This window comes from Mobula birostris, chromosome 2 (genome assembly GCF_030028105.1).
Source record: "Mobula birostris isolate sMobBir1 chromosome 2, sMobBir1.hap1, whole genome shotgun sequence".
NCBI lineage: Eukaryota > Metazoa > Chordata > Chondrichthyes > Myliobatiformes > Myliobatidae > Mobula > Mobula birostris.
The window spans coordinates 239342271-239356942 of record NC_092371.1 but is presented as its reverse complement, the minus strand read 5'-3'; the positions used below and the strand labels follow the sequence as shown (position 1 = coordinate 239356942).

The 14672-nt window shown below is 44.0% G+C and overlaps 1 long non-coding RNA gene across 1 annotated transcript in view; it reads left to right on the top strand.

Moving 5' to 3' along the window:
- The first annotated feature begins 3321 nt into the window (after window positions 1-3321).
- The window catches only part of LOC140210401 (uncharacterized), a 38467-nt gene continuing 27116 nt past the window's right edge, over window positions 3322-14672 (top strand). Inside the window, exon 1 of the long non-coding RNA XR_011889231.1 lies at window positions 3322-3376. This is a non-coding gene — a long non-coding RNA (uncharacterized lncRNA). The remainder of the gene's footprint in view (window positions 3377-14672) is intronic.

Genomic DNA, 14672 nt, shown 5'->3' with positions numbered 1-14672 from the left:
GATACAAGTGGATAGTTCTTGTCTCTCAGGATCCACCTCTGTCTACTAAAATGTCTCAGTGGTTCCCTTAAGATGTGTGCTTTTTCCAGATGTGGCATTGATCACTGGAAAATTAGTATCTGGAGTGAAGACAAGTATTTTCAGTGTATGATGAACTCAGAGTTCCTTAGTGAAATATGTAAAAGTTGCCACTGACTAAAGTCAATGGCACTTGAAGCTTTATATTTTATTTGAAGATACAAACCCTTCCAACCAAATCGCTAGCTAATTACACCAATGTGACCAAATTAACCTACTAACCCATATGTCTCCCAGTGGAGGTTGGTTGTAGGGGATTTGTAGCCCATTCTTCAGTTAGAGCCTTCAGCATTTTGGGCATCGAGGGAGAGAGGAAGAGGAGAGCCATCCGCAGTACCACCGATGCGGCAGAGAGGGTCTCAAGATGGCTGGGCTCAAAAGAGGGGAGCCACAGAGTCATAAGTGGCTAGCCATCTGGACACAAACTGGGGTCTGATCAGCCCCGGCTGGGTCACCTGGAGGAGGTTGTATGATGTTGAAAGACCCGAAACACCCGATGATTCCAGGAACATCACTGAAGATGTGTCCCGAAGCATCAATAGATGTATGTACACAGTGGGATTTAAAGAGTATAGAGAAAATTTACAAGGGTGTTGTCGGGACTAGAGATCCTGAGTTCTAAGGATAAGATGATGAGAGATATTGATTGTGTGGATAGTCAGAGGCTTTTTCCCAGGGCTGAAATGGCTAACTCGAGAGGGCACAGTTTTAAGATGCTTGGAAGTAGGTACAGAGGAGATGTCAGGGGTAAGTTTTTTATGCAGAGAGTGGTGGAATGGGCTGCCAATGGGGGTGGTGGAGGCGGAAATGATAGGATTTTTTAAGAGACCCCTGGTTAGGTAAATGGAGCTTACAAAAATAGAGGGCTATGGGTAACCCTATGTAATCTCTGAAGTAAGTACATGTTCAGCACAGCTTCATGAGCCAAAGGGCCTGTACTGTGCTGTATGTCTTCTATGTTTCTATGTCTCTATGATAGGATGGGATTTTATTCCTTGGAACATTGGAGACTGAGGGGAGATTTGATAGAGGTATACTCATTTTATGAAGGGTACAGATAGGGTAATGCAAGCAGGCTTTCCCACTGAGGTTGGGTGGGGCCACAAGTGGAGGTCATAGGTTAAGTATGAAAGCTGAAATGTTTAAGGGGAACATGAGGGGATACACCTTCACTTAGAGGGTGGTGAGGGTGTGGAACGAGCTGCTAGTGCAAGTGGTGCGTGCAAGCTCGATTTCAGTGTTGAAGAGAAGGTTGGATAGGTACATGGGATAGTAGGGTTATGGAGGGCTATGGTCCCGGTGCAGGTCAATGGAGTAGTTTAAAAGGTCCGGCATGGACTAGATGGGCCGAAGAGCCTGTTTCTGTGCCTAGGACTCTATGTGCAAGGTGACCCATGGGAGAATGTGCAAACTCCTTACAGAGGGTGATGGAATTGAAGCCGGGTTTCTGGCACTGTAGTAGCATTACGGAAGTTCGGGGAGGCTAGCAATGCCTGCAGTTCCTTTCCAGGCAATGCCATCACCTCCTCAGTAAAATCAAACCCCTTGAGTAAATATTGGTGACACTTCCAGTGTTGTAGGAAGCAGTAGACCTCAGATCTGTGGTACACATCAGCAGGGAGCAGCCAGACTTGGACCTTTTGCTGACTGTGACCCTGATTTTCACAACGAGGTCAGGGGTGCTTAGCAGGAGCCTTCTAGCAGAATGCCAGAGAACTTCCCACGGGATTCCCAGTAGGGGTGGCACGGCCGCATAGCGGTCAGTGCAAATCACTTTACAGCACCAGTGATCAGGTTCGAATCCAGCTACTGCCTGTAAGCTCTTCCCATGATGGTGTGGGTTCTCCCCAAGTGCTCCGGTTTCCTCCCACATTCCCAAACAGAAGTATATGGGTCAATAAGGGTTGGAGTTGTTGGCACTGGAAGCATGACGGCACTTGCAAGTTGCCCCCAGCTCAATCCTCAGACTCTGTAGGTGAATGATTCCAAATGACGCATTTCACTCTATGTTTTAATGTACATAATATTAATCCCCCTGAAATCTTGAAATATCACATATCTCGGTGACGTGGGCTTTGGTAAACCCAAACCACTCTTCTTCGAATAGATCAAGGTAGAGTATTGAGTTTTGAATGCAAACAATTAAGGTCTTTACATATTCCTGTTTTTATGTCTGTTCTCCCTAGTGCTGCACTTGTGGCTTATTCAACCGTGATCCCTGCTTGAAGTTCCCACTCAGGAAGCACTTAGCAGTCTGACCACTCAGACAGATTAAATTTGTCATAGTAACTCAACCAAAAAAAGACTCTACATTGTATTCTGAGCAAATATCGAACATTTTGAAAGGCGTGGAAACAATCCATATTGAAATCTGCAGCTGAATCCTGAGGTCTCCCATTTCTAAACAACGTGTTATGGGAATGCAGAGTTCCTTTAATTGTGACTGCCAGTTGACAGCAGTTGGGTAGACCTGCAGGCTCCAGTGTATGTCAATAATACCAAAATATTGCACTCAATGATCACTGATATCATTAGACCTTCTGTTGACAAAATATTGTCAGACATGATAACATGGATTACCAGAAGTACTTAATTGAATTCTTCACTTTGGAAGAACTCATCTCAAATGGCCGGAAAAGTGATTTTCCCTAGCTTAAAGTGATTTGGCATCCAACTTCTGAGTGTGCAGTCTTTTAGTCTTTCAAGACGTTCACCTAAAGGATTCATCTACTGTCCACTAACCAGTACAAACGGTTGCTGTCCATTCAGGCTCCCTTTCTTATCCTTCCCACTTTTGGACTCCCTAAATGGAGGAAGCCTCAATATATCCCAAACTAGTATTAGTGTGATTACTCGAGTCGAGTGTGATGTTCTCCTAAGGTGTTGTCTATTATTTCCTTAATGGTGAACGTCTGTACATAACTTTGTTTAACATAGGAAGGCTAACCCACACAAAATGAGATCAGGTTTCCTCTCCCACCAAGTGGGCCTAAAGATAGACCCTGGTCCTGATGGAATGCATCCCAGGGTACTGAAAGAAAAAGCAGAAGTTATAGTGGAAGCATTCGTGATGATTTACCAAAATTCTCTGACTCTGGGCAGGTCCCGGCGGACTGGAAGATGGCGAATCTCACACCACTGTTCAAAAAAGGATGTAGACAAAAGGCAGGTAACTATAGGCCAGTTTGCTTAACAGCTGTAGTTGGGAAAACGCTTGACACTATCATTAAAGAAGAAATAACGAGGCATCTGGGAAGAAATGGATTCATCAGGCAGACGCAGCATGGATTCAACAAAGGTAGGTCCTGTTTGACAAACTTACTGGAGGTCTTTGATGATATAACAAACGTAGTGGATAGAGGGGAACAGATGGACGTTATTTACTTGGATTTCCAGAAGGCGTTTGATAAGGTGCCACATAAAAGACTTATCCATAAGGGTGCATGGAGTTGGGGGTGATGTGGTAGCATGGATAGAGGATTGGTTAAGTGATAGAAAGCAGGAGTTGGGATACATGGGTGTTTTTCAGGTTGGCAATCAGTGGTGAGCGGCATGTCGCAGGGCTTTAGTGCGGGGCCCGCAACTGTTCACATTTTACATTAACGATCTGGAAGAGGGGACCGAGTGTAGGGTATCTAAGTTTGCTGATGATACTAAATTGAGTGGAAAAGCAAATTATAGTGAGTCTGCAGAGAGATATATATAGGTTAAGTGAGTGGGCAAGGGTCTGGCAGATGGACTACAATGGAAGGAAAAAAACAGGTAATTATTTAAATGGTAAAAAAATTGCAGCAGGCTGCTGTGCAGAGGGACTTGGGAGTGCTTGTGCATGAATCACGAAAGGTTGGTTTGCAGGTGCAGCAGGTTATCAAGAAGGCAAATATAATATTGGCCTTCATTGCTAGAGGGATTGAATTTAAGAGCAGGGGGATTATGCTGAAATTGTGCTGGTGAGGCTGTACCTGGAGTACTGCTTGCAGTTCTGGTCTCCTTACTTGACGAAGGATATATTGGCTTTGGAGGCAGTGCAGAGGAGATTCCTGAGATGAGGGGGTTAGACAATGAGGAGAAATTGAGCCACTTGGGACTCTACTCTTCACTAGAATTCAGAAGAATGAGAGGAAATCTTATAGAAACATATAAAACTATGAAAGGGATAGATAAGATAAAAGCAGGAAATTTGTTTCCACTAGTAGTGAGACTAGAACACATAGCCTCAAGATTCAGGGGAATGTATTTAGGATGGATATGAGGAGGAACTGCTTTTCCCAGAGAGTGGTGAATCTGTGAAATTCTCTGCCCAATGAAGCAGTGGAGGCTAGCTCAGTAAATATATTTAACACAAGTTTGGATAGATTTTTGCATAGTGGGGAAATTAAGGATTATGGGGAAAAGGCAGGTAGTGGAGGTGAATCCACGGGCAGATCGGCCATGATCTTATTGAACGGTGGAGCAGGTTAGATGGACCGGATAGCCTCCTCCTGCTCCTATTTCTTATGTTTTAAGTAAGGAGGCCATTTTCAGGACAGCTTTAACTAACTGGCCTCAAATCAGCTAATTTAGCATAAAACAATTTATTTACTCACAAGTTCAGTTACCTATGGGTAGAAACGACATTCTGGAGGCATTGGTAATGATCTTTCAAGAATCACTAGATCTTGGAATGGTTCTATAGAACTGGAAAATTGCGAATGTCATGCCACGCTTTAAGAAGGGAGGGAGGCAGAAGAAAGGAAACTACAGGCCTGTTAGGCTGACCTCAGTGGTTAGAAAGATGTTGGAGTCCATTATTTAGGATGAACATTTGTGGTATTTGGAGGTACATGACAAAATAGGCCAAAGTCAGCCTGGTTTCCTTAAGGGGAAATCCTGCCAGACAAATATAGAGTCATAGAGTACAACACAGAAACAGGCCCTTTGGCCCATTTAGTCCATACCAAACCATTTAAACTGCCTGCTCCCATCAACCTGCACCTCGACCACAGCACTCCATACCCCTACCATCCAGGTACCTATCCAAACTTCACTTAAACATTGAAATCAAACTCACATGCACCACTCACGCTGGCAGCTTATTCCACTCTCTCACAGCCTTCTGAGTGAAGAAGTTTCCTCTCATGTTCCTCTAAAACTTCTCACCTTTCACCCTTAACCCATGACCTCAGTTTGTAGTCCCATCCAACCTCAGTGGAAAAAGCCTGCTTGCATCTACACTATCTATAATCCTCATAATTTTGAATACCTCTATCAAATCTCCTGTCAATCTTCTATGTTCTAAAGAATACAGAGATAACCTACTCAATCTTTCCTTATAACTCAGGTCCTCCAGTCTGGCATCATCCTGGTAAATTTTCTCTGCACTCTTTCAACCTTATTTACATCTTTCCTGTAGGTAGGTGACCAAATCGGAGCACAATACTCCAAATTAGTCCTCACCACTGTCTTATACAACTTCAAAGTAACATCCTGTCTCCTGTACTCAGCACTTTGACTTATGAAGGCCAATGTGCCAAAAGCTTTCTTTGCGACTCCATCTACCTATGACACCACTTTTAATGAATTATGGACTTATATATGTCAGAATTTTTTGAGGAAATAACAAACAAGGTAGACAAAGGAGAGTCTGGTGTTTACTTGGATTTTCAAAAGGCCTTTGACAAAGTGTGACACGTGAGGCTGCTCAGCAAGAGAAGAGTTCATTGTATTAGAGGAAAGATACTAGCATGGGTCGAAGGTCGGCTGAATGGCAGGAGGCAAACAGTGGGAATAAACAGGGTATATTCTGGTTGGCTGCCGGTGACTAGTGGTGTTCCTCAGGGGTAAGTATTGGGACCACTTCTTTTCAAGTTATATGTGAATGACTTGGATGACTAAATTGATGCCTTGCAGCCAAGTTCTCAGATGGTACAAAGATAGATGGTACAAAGGTAGTGTTGAGGAAGCAGGGAGTCTTTAGAAGGACTTAGATAGATTGGAAGAATGGTCAAAGATGTGGCAGCTGGAATATAGTGTAGGGAATTGTATAGTCATGCACTTTGATACAAAGAGTAAAGGCATAGACTATTTTCCAAATGGGAACAAAATCGGAGGTGCAAAGGGATCTGGGAGTCCTTGTGCAGGATTCCTTTGAGGTTAATTAGCAAGGAAGACAAATGCAATGTTCGCATTCATTTTGAGAGGACTAAAATATAAGAGCAAGGATGTAATGTTGAGGCTTTATAAGACATTGGTCAGACTACACTTGGAATTGTGAGCAGTTTTGGGCCCCTTATCTAAAAAAAAGATGCATTAGCATTAGAGAGGGTCTAGAGGAGGTCCGCAAGAATTATTCCAGGAATGAAAAGGTTAATATATGAGGTTTTTGATTAAGGGCATCAATGTTTATGGGGAGAAGGCAGAAAGAGGTTGAGAGGCATAATAACTTACCCATGATAGAATGGTGGATGGACAGAGTTGTCAAATTCTGCTCCCATGTGTTATGGTCTTATGGGATTTCAGGAACTTTCAACCCTCTCGATCACGACAAGATGATGATCCTCGGAGAAATATGTCAAACTTTTTTACCATCAACAAAGTACTTTTGAAACATTCACAATTGTAATGCAAGACATTTGACTGCCTATTTCCCACAGCAACGTACAACTGTGTTAATAAGCACAGTTATCTAGCCGTAGCTAGCTATCGATTGAGGGATAAAGATTGACCTTGAGATGGAGTCTATTTCCTTGCCTTTGGTGAAATGATGCTTTGGCTTTTTGTTAATGTCTCCTTTAATGGGAAGTCAGCACACTGTCTGGTTCAGGATAGTTATTAATCTACAATCATCAGACTCCTGAACTAGTGTGGATAACTTCACTGTCTACAGCACTGAACTGACAATCTACGGACTGTCTTTCAAGAACTCTAAAACTTATGTTTTCTGTATTATTTATTTACTTTTTTATTATTTGCTCTATTTGTCTTCTTTTGCACATTGGTTATTTATAGAGTTTCATAAATCCTATTGCATTTCTTTATTTTTCTCTAAATGTCTGCAAGAAAAACGATCTTAAATGAGTATGTGGCCACTAAGTGCACCTGCTCGTTAATGCAAATATCTCATCAGCCAATCACGTGGCAGCAACTCAATGCTTAAAAGCATGCAGACATGGCCAAGAGGTTCAGTCGTTCTTCAGATCAAACATTAGAATTGGGAAGAAATGTGATCTAAGTGACATTGATCGTGGAATGATTGTCAGTGCCAGACACGATGTTCAGAAACTGCTGATCTCCGGGGATTTTCACATACAACATCCTCTAGACTTTACATAGAATGGAGCAATAAACAAAAAAAAACTTCCAGAGAACAGCAGTCCTGTGGGCAGAAATGCCTCATTGATGAGAGAGGTCAGAGGAGAGTGGCCAGTCTGAGTCAAGTTGACAGGAAGGTGACGGTAACTCAGATAACCACACTTTACAACAGTGGTGTGCAGAACGCACAACACGTTGAACCTTCAAGTGGACGGGCTACAGCAGCAGAAGACCTCACCGGGTTCCACTCCTGGACCAAGTAAAGTGGCCACTGAGTGTATACCTGCTTTAATAATGTTCAAATATCAGGTTGGCTGTATCCGTGTAATGTCTTTTCACTGTTGATTGTGTTGTAGGATAACATAACTATATTGCAGACATCCCACCTCTCCCAGAAGTTCCGGGAGTCTCCTGCATACTGATAGTTGTTCACTGATGCCTGCAAATTGTATACAATATCCCGGAAATCGATTTTTTTTTTTTAGAGCGAGCGAGCTGGAGAGTGAGAGAGAGAGAGAGCGCCAGCCAGCACCATGGCAGAGTGTTCCAAAGAAAAGAAAGTATAAAACGTACTCAGACTACACTAAAGTGTACCCCTGTCTAATAGGGGTCAAAAATAATGACACTGTTGCTCGCTGCATTGTTTGCAACAGTGACTTTTCTATTGCCCATGGTGGGTTAAGTTGGATCTCCCCCTCCCCCTCCAACTTTCAAATCCCTTACTCACTCTTCCTTCAGTTAGTCCTGACGAAGGGTCTCGGCCTGAAGCGTTGACTGCACCTCTTCCTACAGATGCTGCCTGGGCTGCTGCGTTCACCAGCAACTTTGATGTGTGTTGTAAGACTGTAAAAGATATGTTGAGGTGAGCTTAACAGGTATCATTCATTCATTAGCATAGCCAAAGTTATTTAAACTAGCTGACTAGCTGCTAAGGAGCTACTGTACTGCAGACATCCCACCTCTCCCGGAAGTTCCGGGAGTCTCCCGCAAATTGATGGAGTTACCTCCCTGAAATGAGTTTTTGCAGGGTGAGATGTCTGATATTGTCTAGTCATAGTCATACTTTATTGATCCCGGGGGAAATTGGTTTTCGTTACAATTGCACCATAAATAATAAATAGTAATAAAACCATAAATAGTTAAATAGTAATATGTAAATTATGGGGAATGTGAAAGATATTTCAAAGTTTTGGAACTCGATCATGTTTTAAGAACATATGAGAAATATCAGGCTGCTTAAGCAGGTCCTCCAAATGATTTTGATGCTTCAATTCAATGGACTCTTAGTATTATTGAATGCAGTCTTCTTAACTTGCATCTTCTGTTGACAAAGTTACTGAATTTTACAATAGGACTTTAAAATCAGCATTATCATCATTATGTGCTGTGTTGTATAATGTGAGCAATCATGGCAGATTTTTCTACAAAAGTGACTTGCCATTCCCTTCCTCTGGGTAGCATCATTGCAAGGCGGGCAACCCCAGCCATTATCAATACTCTGCAGAGATTGTCTGACTAGTGTCAGTGGTCACATAACCAGGACTTGTGCTATGCACTGGCTGCTCATACGACCATCCACCACCTGCCCCCATGCCTTCACGTGACCCTGAGCGGGGTTGAAACAGGCGCTGCACCTTGCCCAATTGCTGGCTGGTGGCGTAGTTGCATCCGCACCGGACTTCGAGGCGCGTGGTCCTGGGTTCGAATCCCATCGGTTCCATGCACGCTTCCCATCTGTGCTGAGTTGAGCGTCGAGCTAGCAACTTAGCCTCGTGAAAATCAGATAAATACTAAAGAAATGGCAAGTTTGCTGCCCAATGTATCACAAGGCGCAGAGAGGAACAACACATTCACGTTGCTCAAGAGTGACCGGAAGGCTAGCAGAGGGAAGGAAAGGTAGAGGGCTGGAGAGGAAGGAATCTGATAGGTAAAGAGTGTGGATCATAGGAGAAAGGGGAGTGGACCCAGGGGGACGTGATAGGCAGTTTTAGAAGAGGTAAGAAGCCACAGTGGAGAACAGAAGAAGAGGGGAGGGGAAGGGAATTTCTTTTCACCAGAAGAAGAAATTGATTTTCATGCCATCAAGTTGGGAGGCTTCCGAGACAGAATATAAGGTGTTGATCTTCCACCCTGAGGGTGACCTCATCATAGCACAAGAGATGTCCATGGACTGACATGTTGAAACAGGAATGGGATTTGGAATTAAAATGTTTGGCCACTGGGAATTTCCACCTTTGGCCGCTCAATGAAGTGGTCCCCCAATTTACGATGGGCTCACCAATGTAGAAGGTAGAGGAGGCTTCATTGGGAACACTGGACACAATAGATGACCCCAGCGGATTTGCAGGGGAAGTGTTGCCTCACCTGGAGGGACTGGAGATGAGTGAGGAGGTGAATGGGCAGGTGTATAATAGGACTTGTATTGTCACCACATAGAAGGCCATGAACCATGGGATAGTAGATAGGTTGGCCTGGGCATAGTGGGCATAGGCCGCCTGTTTCTATGCTGTAGGACTAACAACTCTAATCTTTTCTAGATCTTTTGCTGGATATTAATTCTTTCACTCAATAGAGGTAAAACCTCAAACTGAGAATTATTTGGATATATTTGGCACTATAATCCAAAGGTAAGGACTCCATGTCAATAGATACATTTAATGTCAGAGAAATGTATACAATATACATCCTGAAATTCTTTTTCTTCGCAAACATCCACAAAAACAGAGGAGTGCCCCAAAGAATGAATGACAGTTAAGTGTTAGAACCCCAAAGCCCCCCCAGCTCCCCCTCCCACGCACAAGCAACAGCAAAGCAATGGCCGCACCCCCACCGAGAACTCAAGCATGCAATGAAGACACAGACTAGCAGTACCACAAAGACTACTCATTCATCCAGTAATTCGACGTACAACAGGCTCTCTCTCTCGCCCTAATAATGGAAAAAGGGGTGTCCCCATCTCACAGCGAGACAGGAGACATAACAAATCAATTCACTGATTTATGGCGTTAAAAGTCTGTTGCATCGCTTCTTCCGAGCTCTGTCCCCAAAGAACTCGGATCTCTGGGCACACAGCTGCTTATGATCTTCCATCTCCCACGATGCATCAGGTGGCTCCGTCTCCAGAGCCACAAAAATCCGGCACCCTAAAGAATCGCTAGTCTTCTAGGCCGCATCCTTAGCATATCGGAAAGTGGCTGGTTGTGATGCCCTGAGAGCGGGTCTCATTCTTGCAAAGAACCGAAGTCAGCGTGTAACTCCAGGTCAGGGTCTTCAAAGGAATCTCGAAAAGGGAAAAAAGAGATATCAAAGATAGAATTAGAGCTGTTTCTGAAGATGCAAGCAAAGGATTCACCGTTAGGCACTATCATCCTCCGACGCTCCACCTCCCTATGTTCAAAGGTCGAATTTAATGTCAGACAAATGTATACAATATACATCCTGAAATGTTTTTTCTTTGCAACCATCCTCAAAAACAGAGAAGTGCCCAAAAAGTGAACGACAGTTAAACATGAGAACCCCAAACTCCAACCCCCCCGCTCCCCCCTTCCGTGCATAGGTGGCAGCAAGCAACCATCCTCCCCCACCAGCAAAAATAAGTGCATTGGTACAATCACCGAGCCCAAGCACGTCCTGAGCAATAGCAAAAGCTCAGACCAAAGTTACCCCAAAGTTACTTTATTGTCTCTGTACAAAGAACAATGTAACTAGGCCAACAACTTAAAACATGAATTCTGCTGTTCTCTTTGTACCAATACTTGCTCAGACCACTTTTCCGATTTATAACACCAGAACAGGGGATCTCTGCTGGCCAGATGATCAATTCTCTCTTCACCCAGCCCCAGGTGTGGGGGTCTTCCTTGTGATGGTGGGTCTCACTAACGTGGCCGGATTGTGGGGGCCCTTGACAATGGATGCTGCTTTCCTGTGGCAGCGCTCCTTTTAGATGTGTTCAGCAGAGGGTGGGCCTTCCCTGTGACCGATTGGGCTGTGTCCAACACCATTCGTAGGCTCAACTCTCTACTTCAGTTCTCCCAAATTAAGATTTCATTTCTGTGGGATTTAATATTGATTTACAGCAAAATTAAGCAACATTTTGATAGGGAAATCTTCTAATAGCTGAGCAGCTGAAGAATTTACAGCCATGTTTCAGCCAACACTTCTCTAAACTTCTGTCCTCCCCTACCTCCAGGTAATTGTGAAATTGATTGAAATACCCACCTTGAATAGCATGGAACTTCAAGCCCCACAATAAATCCCAAAAGCACAACTGAATCCCTGGGCAGGGATAAGGCTTGTTGGATTTGGACCTGCAGGATTAGATCTGTCAGGATTCCAACCTAAGGCATCACTTCAATCATTCCAGTGGGGTTCAAGTTCAAACTTAAGATTATTGTCATTTGACTGAATGGCTAAATGAAACATTGCTCCCCCGGGACCAAGATGCAAAAACAGTCGCACACAGCACATATAGTTATAATCCGGCACATACTGACACAAAATACTATTAGTGCAAGTTTAATTATCATTCAACCATACATGAATACTGTGTACATTCATCTATTGATGCTTCTGGACACATCTTCAGTGATGTTCCTGGAATCATCGGGTGTTTCGGGTCTTTCAACATCATACAACCTCCTCCAGGTGAGCCAGCCAGGGCTGATCAGACCCCAGCTTGTGTCCAGGTGGCTAGCTCCCCTCTTTTGAGCCACAGCCATCTTGAGGCCCTCTCTGCCTCATCGGTGGTACTGCGGATGGCTCTCCTCTTCCTCTCTCCCTCGATGCCTAAAATGCTACTCATGAATACGGCTAAGTGAAACAACGACCAATGTGCAACACACAACACCAACAGTCATACACAGCACAAGCCTCATGTAGCACACATCAGATATCAGTAAAATACAGTCACACAAAAAATACAGTCCATGAATGTTGCAACAGTCCGCAGTCGAACACAATACAAGCTTGTCTTCTGCCCTGCGCTGGGGGGAAGCACTGACTCCAGCATGGACACTGCACCACACCACCTCCAGTGGAGCCTTTCTCCTGGGCAGCTGCACACAGGCGACACTGAGGCCTGAGGCCTAGTCTTCACTGGGGGCCACGCAGCTCCCCAGCCGTCTGACAATAAATCAGTGATTCCACATTAACAATGTCCAACAGGGTCTTGCAATCACAAGAAAAGCAATTGAGGCGGTCACTCGTTGTTAAACTACACACTACCTTTGCACACGATCTGCATGATCTGCGCCATGTCCAGCTCCTCAGTTACTTTGTCGAAGAGCACCTCACTAATGGGGTAGAATTGCAGTACCTTAAGCTCTTGGTGCCCAGCAGGATCTAGTGATCATAAAAATTTTTTTAAAAAATAACACCTTTGGTTGACCCCGTAGAAACCGCTGCGATCAGTCGTGCCACCACCTTACCAGATTAGCATAAGTTTGTGAGTGATATTAGTGAGTGACTTCTCACCTCACTATAGGAAGGATGTGGAAGCATTGGAAAGGGTACAGAGGAGATTTACCAGGATGCTGCCTGGTTTAGAGAGTATGCATTATGATCAGAGATTAAGGGAGCTAGGGCTTTACTCTTTGGAGAGAAGGAGGATGAGAGGAGACATGATAGAGGTATACAAGATAATAAGAGGAATAGATAGAGTGGCTAGCCAGCGCCTCTTCCCCAGGGCACCACTGCTCAATACAAGAGGACATGGCTTTAAGGTAAGGGGTGGGAAGTTCAAGGGGGATATTAGAGGAAGGTTTTTTACTCAGAGAGTGGTTGGTGCGTGGAATGCGCTGCCTGAGTCAGTGGTGGAGGCAGATACACTAGTGAAGTTTAAGAGACTACTAGACAGGTATATGAAGGAATTTAAGGTGGGAGGTTATATGGGATGCAGGGTTTGAGGGTCGGCACAACATTGTGGGCCAAAGGGCCTGTACTGTGCTGTACTGTTCTATTCTATATGGCCAGAAGGTTGGCAGGTTGACATGAAGTGTGAGGTGCATGATTCTGTCAGACAGTAAAATGTCACTACTATAATAAAACAAACATGTGAAACAGCAGCAATTCAAGATAAAAATTAACCAGCGCAGGATGAGAGGGTGACTGTGAGTTGGGGACTGGGGAGGGCAGGGCTCTCAGACAGGGTGTACATGTGTGCTGGGTGGCAGCAGAGAGTTGAAGTCCAACTTGCCTGGGGAAAGAAACGGATTAAGTTCCAAGTATAAAGTTTCTACTTTCTCTTCAGTAAATATTTGAAAATTCCATTTTAAATGGACTGACATCATCATTCCCCAATTCCCCGAACCATCCACTTCCTTAGATTCTAATGATATTACATCATTAACGGAAAAAAACGGTTCGGGTTAGCAGAACCTGCTGAATAAGGTGCAAAGTATTACTTAAGGGGTTGTTGTGAAAGTTGAAATTACTATTGCAGAATCTTGGCCACGTAGCTGCAAGGGTCAGTAATTTTTTGGCATCTTTTAACTCAGGAAATCTTCACTTTCATGTATTTTTTTGGTGTAAAATGGATATTAAATATACCACCTGTCCTAAGCTTTTCTCAAATCAATGTGGATCCAAATGAAGGAAAAAATGTGGAATTCACTAAACTGAAATTGCCAGTTTTACACTATTGTCATAAGTTACACTTCTCCGAGGATCTTCACCTCGCAGTGGTGGAGAGGGTGGTGAGTTTCTGGGACCCTGAGCTCATTGCTGTCTGGAGGGTCACCCATAGTGGTAAGGTCAAAGGGGCACTTCCAGACAAAGAGCAATGCAACTCGGACCTCAACAGTGGAGCTGGTAGAAATGAATAACGTATCACACGGCAGTGAGGGCAGAGGAAGGCTGCAGCAGTTGTCTAACACTCTATGCCAGTGGACCCTGACCTGATCTGTCAAAGACCATACGGTAGCTGCCTGTGCATCAGCCTTCCCTTGTTAAACAAAGTCACGCACAGGCTTTTTCATTAAGGGAACCCTCCTTAAGAAACCCTTCGGAAAACATCATACTTGGCTCAAGTAATCACACTACAACTATTTAAACTGGTAATAATTGTGAATGTTAAAGTCAATTCTGAAACTTGGCAGCAATTTTACATAGAAATACCCATTCTCCATTAAGGGAATCCAGCCTAACCTCCCCTTAGGAGAACTTCATACTCGGCTCACTACCACTACTGTTACATAAGGTAAGACGAGGTCTAATGCAGTAAATGCTTTGTTATCCTCTGCAGGCAGGATGTCAGACGACAGGAGTCAGTAAATGTTCTATTGTCTGGACCTTCCCTCCATACTCTA